The sequence below is a fragment of the Sphaerodactylus townsendi genome, linkage group LG06 (genome assembly GCF_021028975.2).
Source record: "Sphaerodactylus townsendi isolate TG3544 linkage group LG06, MPM_Stown_v2.3, whole genome shotgun sequence".
Taxonomy (NCBI): Eukaryota; Metazoa; Chordata; class Lepidosauria; order Squamata; family Sphaerodactylidae; genus Sphaerodactylus; species Sphaerodactylus townsendi.
In genome coordinates this window covers 809,246-827,018 of record NC_059430.1, presented here as the reverse complement: position 1 = coordinate 827,018, position 17,773 = coordinate 809,246, and positions in this window count along the sequence as shown.

Here is a 17,773-nt window from a genome sequence, read left to right as displayed (position 1 = left end):
GATGTTCCAGGAAGCAGCAGGCTAGATTTCTCCAGGGATAATCCTAAAGAATATTGGGAGAGCAAGAGCTTTGGCGCTTTGCTCAGGAGAAATTGATATTCTTGATCGGAATAATCTGGACTTTAAAGCCATGAGTAAAGTCTCAGAGCAGTGAGCATTTGTAGGGGCCTCCTGCAGTTTAAGGAAAAGATCTTTTTTTCAATATATGTAGCCGCCCATTTCAAAAAGCTGGAGCTCTCTCACATTTCTAACTGGGACAAACTGTTAGAGGTCAGTGCAGAAACAAAGACGCTGTTAAAACTGTGTGAATAAAAAACAACCAATACATGCCCTTGTTTTCTAATAAATGTTGATTCCAAACAAAAGAACACCATAGGGACACACAATGCGGGGTTCCAAGGATCTTATATAGGAAATTGGATTGAATGCGTTCCAATTTCTGGTGCGGCAAAGGTGTCACAAAAGCCCATCCCTGGGTTTTTTTGTTTCAATTATGCTCCACACACTAATGGACCAGCAGAAGGGGCCAGCATTACGAAGAAGAAAAAAAGGAGAAGGAGGAGAAGATGAAGAGGAGGAGTTTGGATTTATGCCCCACCTTTCTCTCCTGTAAGGAGACTCAAGGCGGCTTCCAAGCTCCTTTCCTGTCCTCTCCCCACAACAGACACCTTGTGAGGAAGGTGGGGCTGAGAGAGTTCTCAAGAACCGTGACTAACCCAAAGGTCACCCAGCAGGAATGTAGAGTGTGGAAACATCGCCTGGTTCACTCTCAGATAAGCCTCCTTGCCAGCCAGGTGGCAGAGCAGGAAATCACACCCGGTTCTCCATATTAGAATCCACCTGCTCTTAGCTGCTACACCACGCTGGTTATGCTCCAGCAATGAAAAGTAAAGGTCTTTTAGGTTCCTGATCAAAAGGAAGAAGTTGTGCTGTACAGCCTTGGGGGAATCACCTATCCCATATCATCTGTCTTTTGTACCATACTTGTTCTGTGGTGGCATGCACAGCTCTCCTCCCTTCTGTGATATCCCTGCAATGACCCTGTGCGGTGGCTTGGGCCGAGTGGGTGGTCCAAGACAGTCTAATACAGTGATGGCGAACCTTTTCGAGACCGAGTGCCCAAATTGCAACCTAAAACCCACTTTTTTGTCGCAAAGTGCCAACGTGGCAATTTAACCTGAATGTAGGAGTGTGGAACACATCTGGTTCACCAGATAAGCCTCTGCCACTCGGGTGGAGGAGTGGGGAATCAAACCCAGTTCTCCAGATTAGAGTCCACCTGCTCTTAAGCACTACACCGTGCCAAGCACAGAAGGACACCGGCCACGGCACAGAGGACAGATTCAAGCTGAACACCGTAAGTTGTCTGAGATGCTGAGGGCTCCCTGTTTCTTCTGCTGCAATTCCATTGCAAATCTTGCATGTGAGACGGGAATCGTAGAGCCGGAAGAGACCACACAGGCCATCAAGTCCAACCCCCTGCCGTGCAGGAACAGACCGTCGCTGCAGCCCGGAAAGCGTCCACTTGAGAGTCTTAGGCCCCTTCCGCACATGCCGAATAATGCACTTCCAGTCAACTTTCAGTGCACTTTGCAGCTGGATTTTGCTGTGCGAAGTTGCAAAATCCACTTGCAAACAATTGTGAAAGTGGATTGAAGGTACATTACTCTGCATGTGTGGGAGGGGCCTTAATCCCACAGCTTTGAACCTTGTTTGTAACTGCAAAGGGAGAATTGGTGAATGAACACTGGCTTAAACCAATCCTGAGGATTCCCTCACGCCACTACTTACCGTAAGAAGGCACGCAGGTAATATGTCTCGGCTCTCCCATGAGACCTAGAGGCTCCAGGACTGAAACGGTCAGGCCATAATTTAGACATCCCCTCCACTTAAACTGCTTGTGTCCAATGCTGACAAACTCATTGGGACCTGTGTATCCTCTGAAGTTGCCAGCCACAGATGCAGGCAAAACATCAGGAGAAAATGCTACTGGAACACGGCCATACAGTCCGGATATGCCACAACACCGCATTCACAGAGATCTATTCAACTGCTACCCTCTTCTCTCAAAGACATCCAGACAGTAAACTTAAGTTAGAACATAAGAACATAAGAACGAGTCTGCTGGATCAGACCAGAGTCCATCTAGTCCAGCTCTCTGCTACTCGCAGTGGCCCACCAGGTGCCTTTGGGAGCTCACAGGCAGGAGGTGAAAGCAATGGCCTTCTGCGGCTGCTGCTCCCAAGCACCTGGTCTGTTAAGGCATTTGCAATCTCAGATCAAGGAGGATCAAGATTGGGAGCCATAAATCGAATACTCTCTGCTTTTCTTAACTATTCAGTAGCCCTATCCTGTAATGCAGAGGTGTTCGGCCTTTTTGTGCCTGCTAAAACCTCTGGGATTCTGACACAGCATGGTGAACATAGCGACAAAATGGCCGCCACAGGAGGTGGAGTCCGCCATAAAATGATGGCCGTTGCTTAACAGAGTATAGAGCAGGGAGTCTGCAACCTGTGGCTCTCCAGATGTTCATGGACTACAATTACCATCAGCCCCTGCCATGGCCAATTGATCTTTGTGCTGGCAGCTGATGGCCAAAGCGACACTAAAGAAATCTAGAGTCGACCAAATTCCTAAGAGTCAACCAGAAGCCTTGCTAGGCAAAAGCGCTATCTGGGCCCACCCATATCCTAAGAACACTTGGCGGAGACCATGTTGGGGACCCATGCTGTAATGCATTGCTACCGTTGTGCATCTTTAAGAACACAAGAACAAGCCTGCTGGATCAGACCAGAGTCCATCTAGTCCAGCTCTCTGCTACTCGCAGTGGCCCACCAGGTGCCTTTGGGAGCTCACATGCAGGAGGTGAAAGCAAGGGCCTTCTGCTGCTGCTGCTGCTCCCGAGCACCTGGACTGTTAAGGCATTTGCAACCTCAGATCAAGGAGGATCAAGATTGGTAGCCATAAATCGACTTCTCCTCCATCAATCTGTCCAAGCCCCATATAGAGCTATCCAGGGTAGTGGCCATCACCACCTCCTGTGGCAGCCTCTTCCAAACATCAATCACACGTTGCGTGAAGAAGCGTTTCCTTTAATTAGTCCTAATTCTTCCCCCCAGCATTTTCAATGAATGCCTCCTGGTTCTAGTATCATGAGAAAGAGAGAAAAATGTCTCTCTGTCCACATTTTCTACCCCATGCATAATTTTATAGACTTCAATCGTATCCCCCCTCAGACGTCTCCTCTCCAAACTAAAGAGTCCCAAACGCTGCAGCCTCTCCTCATAAGGAAGGTGCTCCAGTCCCTCAATCATCCCCGTTGCCCTTCTCTCTGCACTTTCATCTTTCATCCCCGTAAGGCCACAGCAGTAAAGAGATCTGGCTCTCCTGTTCTCCGTGGCCAGTTCTGATGTTTAAGCATATCACATGTCTCAGATCTGCGGCGCGCGGAGAGGACCGGTCAGGGTGCTACTTAGCAGCTCAGCACAGGAAAGTGGCTGAACTAGTACTAGACTGTCTTGGACCACCCCCTCGGCCCAAGCCACCTCACAGGGTCATTGCAGGGATATCACAGAAGGGAGAGTGCTGTGCATGCCACCACAGAACAAGTATGGTGCAAAAGACAGATGATATGGGATAGGTGATTTCCCCCAAGGCTGTACGGCACAACTGCTTCCTTTTGATCAGGAACCTAAAACCTTTGCTTTTCATTGCTGGAGCACAACCAGCGTGTTGTAGCAGCTAAGAGCAGGTGGATTCTAATATGGAGAACCGGGTTTGATTTCCTGCTCTGCCACCTGAGTGGCAGAGGCTTATCTGGCGAACCAGACGTGTTTCCGCACTCCTTGCTGGAGCAGCAGTGGCATAGGAGGTTAAGAGCTTGTGTATCTAATCTGGAGGAAACTGAGCTGTGGAGGCTTATCTGGGGAATTCAGATTAGCCTGTACACTCCCACACACGCCAGCTGGGTGACCCTGCTGTCATCACAGCTTCGGAGTTTCAACCCCACCCACCTCACAGGATGTTTGTTGTGGGGGGGAGAGGGCAAGGAGATTGTCAGCCCCTTTGGGTCTCCTGCAGGAGAGAAAGAGGGGATATAAATCCAAGCTCCTCCTCCTCTTCTTCTTCCTACATTCCTGCTGGGTGACCTTGGGCTAGTTACAGTTCTTGAGTTTCAGCCCCACCCACCCTCACAGGATGTTTGTTGTGGGGATTGGGAAGGGTGCTGAGACACACCTTGAGTCTCCCATTGGACAGAAAGGTGGGGTATAAATCCAAACTCTTCTTCTTAATCCTGGGGCTCTCAACGCTCTACCACCAGCTCCCCTTCAAATACCCAACAGCCGCTCCTCCCCCAAGGGAACACTAGAGATACTCTAGTACTGAATGAGTCAAGTGCATGTCATTTTTCTTGGGGAGAGGGGGTACCTATCTGATCTTCTAACTGCCATTGTGGGTTTTGTTTTCCACTGTGAACTTTGAGGTGAGGAAGGCTCTCTCACTTTTGGCTTTCTGCCAACTACAGAACGGGTCAGGAGAGCATTTGTACAAAGGAAAATTGGCTGCATTGTGACAGAAAGATTGAGGAAGGCATTTCAACAGAAAGGACTGCGAATTGCACAATTGATACGCATTGTCTGTTGCTCTACATTTTCATCTTGCTGTCATTGCGTCAAGCATAATTTAATTGCTTGTATTGTTTAACCTAGCGTGTTTAATACCATGCCTTATTTCAGGTTTCTGAAATCCTAATCCTATTGCCTTGTTCATTATGTTGCTGCGTCTACTGATTATGCAGACTTGACCTGTGCAATCCACCTTGAGTCTCAGTGAGAAAGGTAGACTATAGAAGAAATCTCAGCACATATGTATGCTTGCAAAGCACAAACAGTGGCCCAGAAACTGTGTGCAGCAGTGAAATTGGCTGGTCAATATACAACCGTACACAATAGTATACCTACTGGCTTGCAACTTGCAATACTAACAAGGGAACTAGAGAGAGACAGCTAAGAGCTCACTCATTTACCCAGCACGCTTCCTGCGCAGGAGATAAGCATTTCAAGGAAAATTTTAACCCACCCCACTGGGCAGCATTCGGCTGCTACATGCCAGATAAAACAAACAACTCCACCTTTCCCTAGAAGAGCTGACTTCTATGGAAGGTGGCGACTGATATGCCTCCGTGTGCGGTACAAAGAATCTCCCCTGCAGCGCCATCTTTTTTTGATTAATTCAAACTATTGCTGACCCGACCCCTAAGATGTCCCCTTCATATTGCCTCTTTAAAAGAATGTCAGCTGGGGTGTAATATACACACACCCTCAGTTGCCACTGGGCTGTGCTGGGAACTTAAAGAGCAAGGAGGGAGAATTTTGGTATTCTCCAGGGATTCACTTCATCAGTCTCGCCAACATGGCTACAATTGGGCTGCTGGCAGGGGCTGATGGGAATTGTAGTCCATAACATCTGGAGTGCCAAAGGTTCGCCACTACTGTTCTAAAGGGTCAAATACCACTCCTGCACCTTATACACATCAGTGTGGTGTAGTTTTTAAGAGCAGGTGGATTCTAATCTAGAGAACCAGGTTTGATTCCCCACCACCTGAGTGGCAGAGGCTTATCTGGTCAACCAGATGTGCTTCCACACTCCTACGTTCCTGCTGGGTGACCTAGAGCTAGTCACAGTTCTCTCTGAACTCTCTCAGCCCCACCTGTCTCACAAGGTGTGGGGAAAGGGAAAGGAGCTGGTAAGCCACCTTGAGTCTCCTTACAGGACAGAAAGGTGGGGTATAAAGCAAAACTCTTATTATTATTATGTTTTGACAAACCTCCTGGACTGAGTATCCAAAACTGAGTAACATCCATTGAAGATGTCATGATTACTCAATTTCTTTCACAACAGTATGGTAAGGTTCTGAATTACAGCATTAGTAACCAGTTGTGCAAGATATGCTATACCTGTAGAGGAGTCCTGAAACTAATATCCCAGGGCAAAGTACTTTAAGGCGACCAACCTGTCCTGTACAAGCTTTTTCAACAAGAACTCAGAACGTGCTGGAAGTCAAGTAAATGCGGTTCCCTCTATCTGTTAAAGCCTTCATTCTACTTTTCGAAGGGAAAGTTCAGCCAATATCTTCCTTTTTAAAAACTCCCTTAGAGAAGCTAACCCTCACTCTAGTTTTTGACCTGTAGCTCCAACTGCGAAATGGCGATTTGTCAGGTAGTGCGGTGCAGCGGTTAGTGTCAGACTGAGATGCAGGACGCCCAAGTTTAAATCCCATTCAGAGACAGAAATTCACTCAGAAACCTTGGACCAGTCACAACCTCTCAGACTAATCTACCTCACAGGACAGATGAGAAAATAAAATGGACAGAAAGACGGACGAATAAATTTCAACCGGTCACCTGTCCGCTTGAGAAAACCTTATCAATTAATGGCTGTATGCTGGGAAGCAAACTGGGTCGCAGCTCCTTCCAAGAAGAATTTCTTATAGATCAGGGGTCTGCAACCTGCAGCTCTCCAGATGCTCATGGACTACAATTCCCATCAGTGGTTGATGGGATTTGTAGTCCATGAACATCTGGAGAGCTGCAGGTTGCAGACCCCTGTTATAGATCCACAGCTCCGCTGCTCTGACCCCAAATTTCTGGTAGATCTGGAGCTAAAAGACAGCGGCAACGGGTCACGTTAACTGACTGTACAGTGCTGAGACCGACTGGACTTTCATTTTATGGCCCAGGGTTCTTGGGGTCCTGTCATTTTTACCACCAAGAATGAATTAATCCCAAGAGCTGTTTTTATTTGCTGCCTGCCATCTCTCCCACCCTTTTCTTTACTGGGGTTTTTCAGCATTGCCACTAATAACTAAGTAAAGCACCCAAACACTGAAAGGAAACAGCAGCTCAACGCCAGCTAAACCCGAGCAGAGCTTTCAACAACACTACTTCTTTCTTTTTTGCAAACATCCAGTTCTTTAAGACCCAGAGGGAACCGAGGCCAAAGTTATCCCTCAGTGAGGAAGCGACCTAGGGTCACATTTCCCACACATAGTGCACAGCTGAAGTGGAATTAGGAAGGGTTTGAGTCCGACCACCATAAATGTGCCAAGAATTGTGATGCAGTCAGTGCTGTCCTGTATTAGCAGAGGGGTTTAAGACAGGTGTCCTTTGCTGCTGCTGCGGTGGCGGGCGTGCAACCACACAGGGGAAGCGGAACCAGGAGGATCGGAAACAAGCAGGCAGGAGAGGCAACTCTCAGCCACCGCCAAGGACGTTTACCTTGACCGTCCCACCTCTCGCTCTGGGAGGCTGCCCATGCGCTCCAAGGCATGGCTCCCTTCCCCAGCTGCACGTAGGCACTGAGCGCAGAGATTCCCAATTACGCAACCAGGCATTGTGCAGCCGCTCTCGTGCCACTGAGCTATTAACGCACCTCCGCACAGCGCGCGGCCAGAGATCCTGATGGTGACCCTTCCCCACCCCTCCTGTAGCTCTTGTAGAACCCTCATCTCCCCCGGGGGCGAGGTTCGAATCCCGCCACCCCACCCAGAAGTCTCAGTTCCCCTCCCCTCCATGCACCACAAAGGCCACGTGCGCGGTGACATGGGCCCCCCCTTGCAGACAAGGCCGCCTGGGCCAGGGACCTTTCCCTCGCCTGGGGAAGGTCATTCATTCACCCACACGGCAGTGCGCTCAAAGGCCCTCCTCGCTTGCCTGCAAAGGGTCTGTCGCCCTCCAAAGCCACTGCAAGGCAGCGTGGCCCACCTCTCTGGCTAGACTCCTGCCAGTGGTTGCCTCTCCCCTCCCACCTCCACCTTTGGGCCTCGCGCTGAGACCAGTCACGGCGAAGCAAGCCCCTGCCCCAAGGTCAGGCTGGGCGGGGGATTCGAACCCGGCACTCCCAGGCGCCACATTGCTTGCAAAGGCCGCGCGGGCGCTCCCTCCTCCATCCCACATGCAGGGAAGGATCCCCAGGCAGGCAGGCGGGAGGGGAGCGAGCAAGCCGAGCCTGCCGCACTGCGGGGTCCTTGGAGGAGAAAGGAAAAGGGGGGGGGGTTTGCAGTGCATGCAAAAGCAATGAATGAAAAAAGGGCGCGGGGCAGGGACTGGAAAGGGCCTGCACGAGCGCGGAGCCTGGGAGTCGCTCTGGCGCGAGTTCACACGTGACGCCGGACCCGTGCACGGCAAACCCAGCGAAGTCGCACGTGCGGGCGCATGCGCGCGCACGGGCAGGCCGTCCCAATGGACCCTTTCCCCCTTCCCCCGCCCCCGAGTGTCCCCCCGCGGCCACCTTCTCGAGGCGACGGGCCCGTCCCCGTCCCCTTCCCCGCCGCGGTCCGGCCGCTCCTGCACGCCGCGCCGGCTCCGAGAAAGGACTGGCGGAGGGCCGCGTGGCCGCGTCACTTTGACGCCGGGCCCCGCCCCCTTTTAACGCTTCACTCACCGGCACGCTCCGCGATCGGCAGCCGCGCTCAGAAAGGAGCCCCGCGCGCCGGTCGTGCTTATCAAGTCCCTCGGCGGCCAATCACAGGGCGCGGGGACGGCGGGAGGCGGGGCGAGGGGGATTGACGCGAGCGGCGGAAGTTTAAAAACCGGGTACATTTAGGCTTTTTTTTTTAATCTGACAAAAGCTAGAGAAAGGCGCGTAGAAAAATAATGTCGATGATGTGGATTAAATATAATTATTTTTTTTAAAGACGGCTGTGCTGAGGAAACAGAGGGCGGGAAAGGTGCCCGTGAAGGAGTGACAGTTGGGTGGAGGAGGGAAGGAGGAGAAAAAGGCGAGAAACGGAGCAAGGGCGGGAAAGGAGCGCCCTGATTGGTCAAGACGACGCGCCCGCATTTCATCATTATGTAGAATGCACGGCTGACCATTTGAGCTGTACCATTTCATACTGCTGGGGGGGGGGGGATTACCTAATTAAAAGTTCCTCTTGGTTCGCACCAAATAAAAGGGTGGGGCACTTGCACGTAGAAATCTAGAGTGTCAAGGATAAAAGCTACTTTTCTACACGGACGGATTTAAGAAAACATTTATTTTCTTGCAGAATGAATCTCCAGCATTTGTGCCCTCGTCAAAGCCACTACGCTTAAGAGATGTGAAACACACATTATAAAAATATACCTTAAAACTGCTCAAACCAGATGATTCAAACATCATGCTGTGGGATTATTTTAACTGAGCTGTATCTGGACTGTAGCCTTAAGGTGGAGAGTTTACATTGGGGGTTCCCAACGTGGCACCCATAGATACCATGTCATCTACCTGCACATGTTTTTACAGCCTGGGGGGGGGGGGGGTTGCCCAGCAAGGCTTCTGACCACAGAACATTTTGGGTCCTGCAGATATTTAAAAGCATTGGTTGCAGTGGGTTTTCCGGGCTGTGTGGCCGTGGTCTGGTGCATCTTGTTCCTAACATTTCGCCTGCATCTGTGGCTGGCATCTTCAGAGGTGTATCACAGAGGGAAGTCTGCAACGGTGTGTGTAACACATTGTGTAACAGACTTCCCTCTGTGATACACCTCTGAAGATGCCAGCCCCAGATGCAGGCGAAACGTTAGGAACAAGATCCACCAGACCACGGCCATGCAGCCCAGAAAGCCCACCGCAACCAGTTGAATCTGGCCGTGAAAGCCTTCGACAATACATTTAAAAGCATTTTTTTGGCAATATCGGCCGCCACATCACATCATCACAGTGTGACTGAAAGTCAACTGTGGCAGTCATTTTGTGGCTGGCTCCACCTCCTGTGGTGGCCATTTTTGTGAGTGGCTCCGCGTCCTGTGGAAACCATTTTGGGACTGCGCTTACAATGCAATGCCAAAATTCCAGAGGTGCTGGCTGGCAGGCTCAAAAAGGGTTTGTCGCTCTGGTAAAAAAACAAACACCACACAACACCCAAATCCCTACCTTTAGATCAGGGGTCTTCAAACTATGCCCCTCCAGATGTTCATGGACTACAATTCCCATCAGCCCCTGCCAGCATGGCCAAGTGGTAGGGCTCATGGGAATTGTAGTCTATGAACATCTGGAGGGCCATACTTTGAAGACCCCTGATTTAGATAGTTAGCATGTCATTGAGATGGCTAGCCTAGAATACTGTATTTATTTATTTATTCCCTTCCCTGACCAAGGTCAGTTTCAGGGCGGCTAACAAAACAAAAATGTACAGTCAGTTGAAATGTATACATTAGTTTTAAGACCCATTGGTTGAAAATACCCATTTAGTTCCCAGGCTGACCGGGCCAGCAGGGTGGAAAGTCTGGAAAGCAAAACCATGAAGCCAAACCAAACCCAACTAGAGGAATCACATAAATGAAATAAAAAGGTAATAAAGGACAGGGAGGTCAGCCATGATGTAACTGTTGCTGCCTAAGCCATAGATATGTAATTTTGCCCTGCAGTGCCAGTTTCTGCTGGCATGGTTTTGGTTTTTGCATATGGAGAAGCGATCCATCAAAAGAGCCATCTAAACTGGTCCCACTCGGTGAAATACACCAAGAGGTTGCTGCCATCGTGGACTCGCGCATACATAGGTCGATTCCGCACTTGCGTTATCGACCTAAGTTCGAGCTGGCAAGCCGGACCTGCGTGCGTTCGCTATATGACAACCACTGCCAGATCGACGTGGTTTTGTACCAGCTTCGCCCCGTGTAACGGTCCAATTTCCGACTCCAGTTGGGAACAACTACTTTTTCAGGGAGCCACGCTCGAACTCAGCTCGATTCCAGTAAAGTGCGGAATCTCTGGTGCCAGGAGTCCCCCATTCAGCCAATCACAGCTGAGTGTTTCGGCATGCGCATAGCTGGCCAATCAAAAACGCCACCTTCGTCCCTCCATTCCTGTGGCAGTTTTTTTTTATAACGTGTGTGGGGATAGATGGAGCATGGCCGTAGAACAGTAGCTAATCAGAACGGAGCGGCGAAGAGGCACAGGGTGATCCCGCCCTCCGAGCTGGGATCAAGCTGGTTGCAGTGGGGAAGAACAATGGCTTCCACCTAGGTCAGTACCCTTCTCAGGGAACTGGGTCGAACCTATTTTACTCGTGTGCGGAATCGCCCATAGAGGAACTTTGCAATATCTGGTTGAGTGGAAGGACCTCCCTCCTGGCTACAACGAATGGGTGGCAGTCCAACACGTGGCGCCTCCACGACTTATCCGAGCCTTCCACAGGGCGTACCCGGACAAACCGGGTGGGAGGGGGCCTGAAGGGGAGCAGGATGTCAGGACTAAGTTTCTAATTCAGTTTCCGTTCCCGTTTCGTTTCTCGGAATCCCCTGATTCCCGCCACTCCAAAGGACTGCCCACACACCCTATATCAGTGGTGGCGAACCTATGGCACGGGTGCCAGAGGTGGCACTCAGAGCCCTCTCCGTGGGCACGCGCAAACAGAGTTGCCCCCTCCCCCACATCTAGCTGGCCTGGGCCACTGGGCTCAATTATTAACATTAAACCTAAGACCTAGTTTTGAAGAAGTGTAGGTAACCCTGTTAAGCGCTGTTAAACCCCACTGATTTTCATGCAAAGAATTATAGCCGATTCTTTACCTGGGAGTAAAATAAAGTATTACCAACGGGTGCCTTGGTTGCTGGCAATGGGGCTTGCTTCTGAGTAAACCCTCCTAGGGTCGTGATTCACCCGTTGGAAGAGTTGCACGGTTGCTTCAAAGCAAAGCCACCAACTACCACCGAGCTTTCTCCCGAGTAACGCACGCCTCGGAGCCAACCATTTTTTCCTAAACTCAAACCTCAGTATTCAGGTTAAATTGCCGTGTTGGCACTTTGCGATAAATAAGTGGGTTTTGGGTTGCAATTTGGGCACTCCATCTCGAAAAGGTTCGCCATCACTGCCCTATATACACTGGGACTGAGGGCAAGAACCCTCCGTTCCAGCACCCTGTACCTAGGGCGACATAAATCAATAAAGTTCATTCATTTTTTAAAAGTTGACTTCGTTTGAGTGTGTTCAGCCTTACAGTTCTCTTGTAACTACAACGGATCCCCAGACTAGAGGGATCAATTCCCCCGGGGGAAATGGTTGTTTTGCATGGTAGATTCCGTGGCATTGTACAGGCTTCAACCCCCACATTTCTAGTAATTTCCCTGCCAGAGCTGGCAAACCCAGAGACTTAAAGAGATAACTCCTCTTCTGGATCATCTGAGGTTCATCTCGTTCAGCATCGCTGATGCCCCCCCCCCCCCATAACATCGGTGGAACCTGCCGCCCCCTCCCCTTTAGGGGACTTTTAGGGGATCTGATAGTAGGTCGCCATCTATTATGTTTGGTATCTGGAAGCTGCATTTTAATAGGGTTGGTTTTAATGTGTATAGAGCCATAATTACTTATGTAACTAACTTTGGTACTATTGATTTTATTTTGTGCTCTATTGTATATCTTGTTGTTCACCGCCCTGAGCCCTCCGGAGGAGGGCGGTATACAAGTATTATTATTGTTGTTGTTGTTGTTGTTGTTGTTGTTAATAATAATAATTATAGTAGTAGTAGTAGTAATAATAATAATAATAATAATAATAATAATAATAATAATAATAATAATAATAATAATAATAATAAAGATCACAAAATACAAGGACCTACAAATTGAAGTTGAACGATTGTGGCAAAAAAGAACAACAGTAATCCCACTAGTAGTCGGTGCTCTAGGAGGAATCCCAAGAAATCTTGAAAAACATCTGGAAAGCCTAAACTTGGACAGAACATCAGTCCACATGCTGCAGAAAGCAGCACTTCTAGGAACTGCACACATTCTACGCAAATACCTCTAATATCCTAGGTCCTTGGGAAGGACTCGATATTCAGAGATGAATCTGGTTTAATGCCAGACACTTGTCGCTGTGTTGCCATATAATAATAATAATAATAATAATAATAATAATAATAATAATAATAATAATAATAATAATAGTGTGTTCAGGAGTGAGCAATTAGATTGTGTCATTTCAGAGGGCAGCCGTATTAGTCTACACTAGAACAGCTGGATTTTATCCCGTGGCACCCGAAATGCCAACAGGATTTGCAGAGCATATGCTTCCAAGAGTCAAATCTCCCTTCATGTGGCTCCTATAAAAAGCTCAGATGTGAGCTACGGAGTATGTGAAAACCTCTTCCCCAAATTGCCGCACTCCTGCATTTCCACGCTGGAAAAAATCTACATCTGTTACGTTTCCAGGATTGACAGGTGTCCCTGGCCACCAGGTGGGTGGGGAGGAGGTCAGATACAGGTTGAGAAACTCCTGGAAATTTGGGGATGGAGGCCGGGGAGGACAGAGACCTCCGTGGGGTGCAACGCCATGTATTCCACCCTCCAAAGTTATAATAGATCAATTGGTAACCTGTGGTTTCTCCATAGACGTCATGACTGGCTAGCCGGGCCATGCTGGCTGGGGCTGATGGGAATTGTAGTCCATGAACATCTGGAGAGCCATCAAGGTGGATCCTCGCCTAGATTGGGCCTGCACCTCAGTTTCCTCCAGATGCTCATGGACTACAATGGGCCATGCTGGCTGGGGCTGATGGGAATTGTAGTCCATGAACATCTGGAGAGCCACCGGTTGCAGACCCCTGCTCTAGATCAGGGGTAGGGAACCTGCGGCTCAAGAGTCGCATGCGGCTCTTCCGCCCTTGCACTGTGGCTCCACGAGCCGAGCCGCTGGCTTCATCCTTGCCCACCCTGCAGGCAGCAGGGCGGGCACATCCATGCGCTTCTCAGAATGAGTGGAGTAAAAGGTTAAAAAAAACCCTATATATATAGTGTTATCTTTATTTTAAATGTCAAAAATTATTTGCGGCTCCAAGTGTTTTCTTTTCCCATGGAAAACGGGTCCAAATGGCTCTTTGAGTGTTAAAGGTTCCCGACCCCTGCTCTAGATGATCTGTAATTCCATGGGATCTCCAGGGCCCACCTGGAGCCTGGCATCTCTGTTTCTGATCTGCCTCCTTGCTGTTCTCAAACGCTTCAGCCTTTAAACCCCATCTCTAAATTCCAGATTAGCAGAGCTTTACTATCATCCATTAGTGCAAGTAATTCAGCATTCAGTACTTCAGCATTTCAGCATTAATGAATGCTGAAATAATTGGATGCTGCGCAATTTTGGAAGCAATTTTGGGATCACAAGACTCCGGATGTAGCAGGTCTTTGCATGTCTCTGGCGTGTATTGCTTCTCTTTGCTGGGGAAGGTTATTATCATTCCCTCTGTGAGGGGGGGCGGGCAGGGGGAATGCTAGGCACGGTTCCTTTGTAACCGTAAATTAATGATAAATATATTTCTCAACTTCAGGTGGAGCCAGGAAAAAAGGAGGCAAAAACAACCCGTGAGTCAGTTTAATATATTTCTATTCAAACCTGTTTGTGGAAAACGAAGTATTACAGTCCCGTTTTTGAAAATCACACAACCTCCCCCAAAGAAAATATAAAAGTAAACGGGAAAAGCGACCAAGAATTGAAGAGATAGAAAAAGTGCAGAGAAGGGCAACGAGGATGATTGAGGGACTGGAGCACCTTCCCTATGAGGAGAGGCTGCAGCGTTTGGGACTCTTCAGTTTGGAGAGGAGACGTCTGAGGGGGGATATGATTGAAGTCCATAAAATTATGCATGGGCTGGAAAATGTGGACAGCGAGAAATGTTTCTCTCTTTCTCACAATACTAGAACCAAGGGGCATTCATTGAAAATGCTGGGGGGAAGAATTAGGACTAATAAAAGGAAACACTTCTTCACGCAACGTGTGATGGGTGTTTGGAATATGCTGCCACAGGAGGTGGTGATGGCCACTCACCTGGATAGCTTTAAAAAGGGCTTGGACAGATTTATGGAGGAGAAGTCGCTTTATGGCTACCAGTCTTGATCCTCCTTGATCTGAGATTGCAAATGCCTTAGCAGACCAGGTGCTCAGGAGCAGCAGCAGCAGAAGGCCCTTGCTTTCACATCCTACATGTGAGCTCCCGAAGGCACCTGGTGGGCCACTGTGAGTAGCAGAATGCTGGACTAGATGGACTCTGGTCTGATCCAGCAGGCTAGTTCTTATGTTCTTATGTTCTAAACTGTGAGGCTGATGAAGCCATCGAAAAATGCGGATTAGGCGCAATGCGTTTTCCTCCTTGTGTATAATATAATTTGGACTTACTCCTGTGTATAATTTTGGACTCATCACTTGCCACTTACAGAACATTTACCTGCGTGGATGTATATGAAATTACGTTGACGAATTATCTTTGTACTGAACATTTATTGATGTATATACAGGATTTCGTATCGATTGGACACTTACCTGCATGGAAGTTTGAACTGATGGGAGAGTATGAACTAAATACTTACCTATTTCAACACTGATGATCCTGGATTTACCTGTGATGATTCTGGACTTACCTCTTGGATGTTATTTTGAAAATATGTGATTGTGATTATAACTAATGAAATATAAAAGATGAACAATGATATAAGTTTATGTATATATATCTATCTATCTGAGAGATTAGTTACAGCCAGAGTGCAACAGCCATTGTAGTCTATTTACCAATTGTAGTCCATGAACATCTGGAGAGCCACAGGTTGCAGACCCCTGCCTTAGATAGAAAGCCAAAGCAAAGGAGAGAGAAAAGAGTGATTGGGGTGGGAGAGCCTTCGGGAGACTTGAAGGCAGATTTGGGTTTGTTTCTGGGGAATATTTGAAACAGCCATGAAGCACAGCTGATCACTTGATAGTGCAAGATATTTAGAAGAAGAAGAGTTTGGATTTATACCCCGCCTTTCACTCCTGTAAGGAGACTCAAGGTGGCTTACAAGCTCCTTTCCCTTCGTCTCCCCGCAACAGACACCTTGGGAGGTAGGTGGGGCTGAGAGAGTCCTGAGAGAACCGTGACTAGCCCAAGGTCACCCAGCAGGAATGTAGGAGTGCGGAAACACATCTGGTTCACCAGAATAAGACTCTCTGCCACTTGGGTGGAGGAGTGGGGAATCAAAACCTGTTCTCCAGATTAGAAGCCACCTGCTCTTAACCACTACACCACACGTGCATTGTAAACTGTGAGATGTCTGCATTTTATGCTGGGGGGGGGGGGAGCATGAAAATAACAGAGAGCTGTTTTGTAAGTATGTTCCCCACCTCCACAAAAGTACAGTGAGTTGAGATCCATTTCCAAAATTTTGAGAATTTATTTATTGATTGATTGATTGATTGATTGATTGTTTAGTTTTATATCCCGCCCCATCCCCGAAGGGTTCTGGCCGGCGTACAACAAAGTTAAATCATAGTTCGGCTAAATACAATCAAAACTAAACAATTAAATTCCAATATAAATAAATTACTAGATCCCCATTTAAAACAGCGGCTAATACAAGTTTAAAATTGAATCGGGCGCCCAGCAAACCCATTTTTTTAAAACCCTCCCTAAATGGGAAGACTGCTGGCTCCATCAATGAAAGATGTAAACAAAACAAAGATGGGAGGGTATATATAGCCAACCTCCGAATAGAATGACTGCTTGCTACCCTAGGGGGTCCCCAAAGTGGTACCCAGGGGCATCATGGCATCTGATGGCATCTTTCCTGGTGCCTGCCGACTGTTCGTAGAAAGTGGGCACAGCCAAGGGGAGATTTTGCCCAGTAAGGCTCCTAGTCGGCCCTAGAGATCTGATTGTACAGATTTTTGTAGAAGTTGCTTCAGCAGCATCAGCCAACACAACAAGAAAAGAAATCTTCAATGCGTGGCTGAAGGTGAGCTATATAGAAGCAAGAAAATACATTGAAATAATACATTCATTTTTAAAGGTATCCTGGTAAACAGAGCAGCTGTCTGAAATGTGGAAGTGTTATTATTAGAATTATTCACTACCTACTTCTTGCAATTTGGGGGGTTTCTCCACTTCCTCCAAAAGCCATCGTGGTTCTGCCTCCTGTGGCAGTCATTTTGTGGTTGTCTAGTATAGCCAACCTCCGAATAGGGGTTCCCCGGGAATTACAGCGCATCTCCAGACTACTGAGACCAGTTCCCTGGGAGAATATGGAAGATTCGGAAGGTGAGCTCTGAGGCACCTCTCCTCCCGAGACTCCGTCCCCAAATCTTCTGGAATTTTCCAATCTGGATCTGGCAATCTCCCACTGGTAGCCAGAGGCTCTAGGGTTGTCTGACCCCCTCCCCAGCAGCAGCCATTTTAGTCTTGTACCCATCAGAGGTGGGATCCAGCAGGTTCTCACAGGTTCCCGAGAGTAGGTTACTAATTATTCGTGTGTGCCGAGAGGGGGTTACTCATGGGTGGTTTTGCCACGTGATTTTTGCCTTAGTGACGCCCCTCCTCTCAGCAGTAGCGCGCAGAACTCGAAGCAGTCTAGCAGGAGGTGCACCGGCGTGCGTGGCAGCCTGCGCCTGCATGCATTTGTTTCCCGCTCAAGGACCGCCGCAGCAGCTGCGTCCTTGCCACAGCCTCGCCCAGGAATGCCCCGCCCCCGGAATGTCCGGCCACGCCCCCGTCGTGCCCCGCCCAGCCCCATTGGCGCTACGCCACAGTTTGAATCCCACCACCATAGGAACCTGTTGCTAAAATTTTTGGATCCCACCACTGGTACCCGTCGCCTTGTGCCAGAATTCCAAAGATGTCCACAGGTTGAGAAAGACTGTTTGTTTGAGTAGCTTTGACAATTCAAAACAAAGAAATCCAGGCCTCCCCCAACCATCATTTTATTCCCATCCCAAAAATCTATTTCCAGGTGGACTAAATGTGCTGGTTGGTCCAGTTCCATGGCTACTCGATTTTGATGT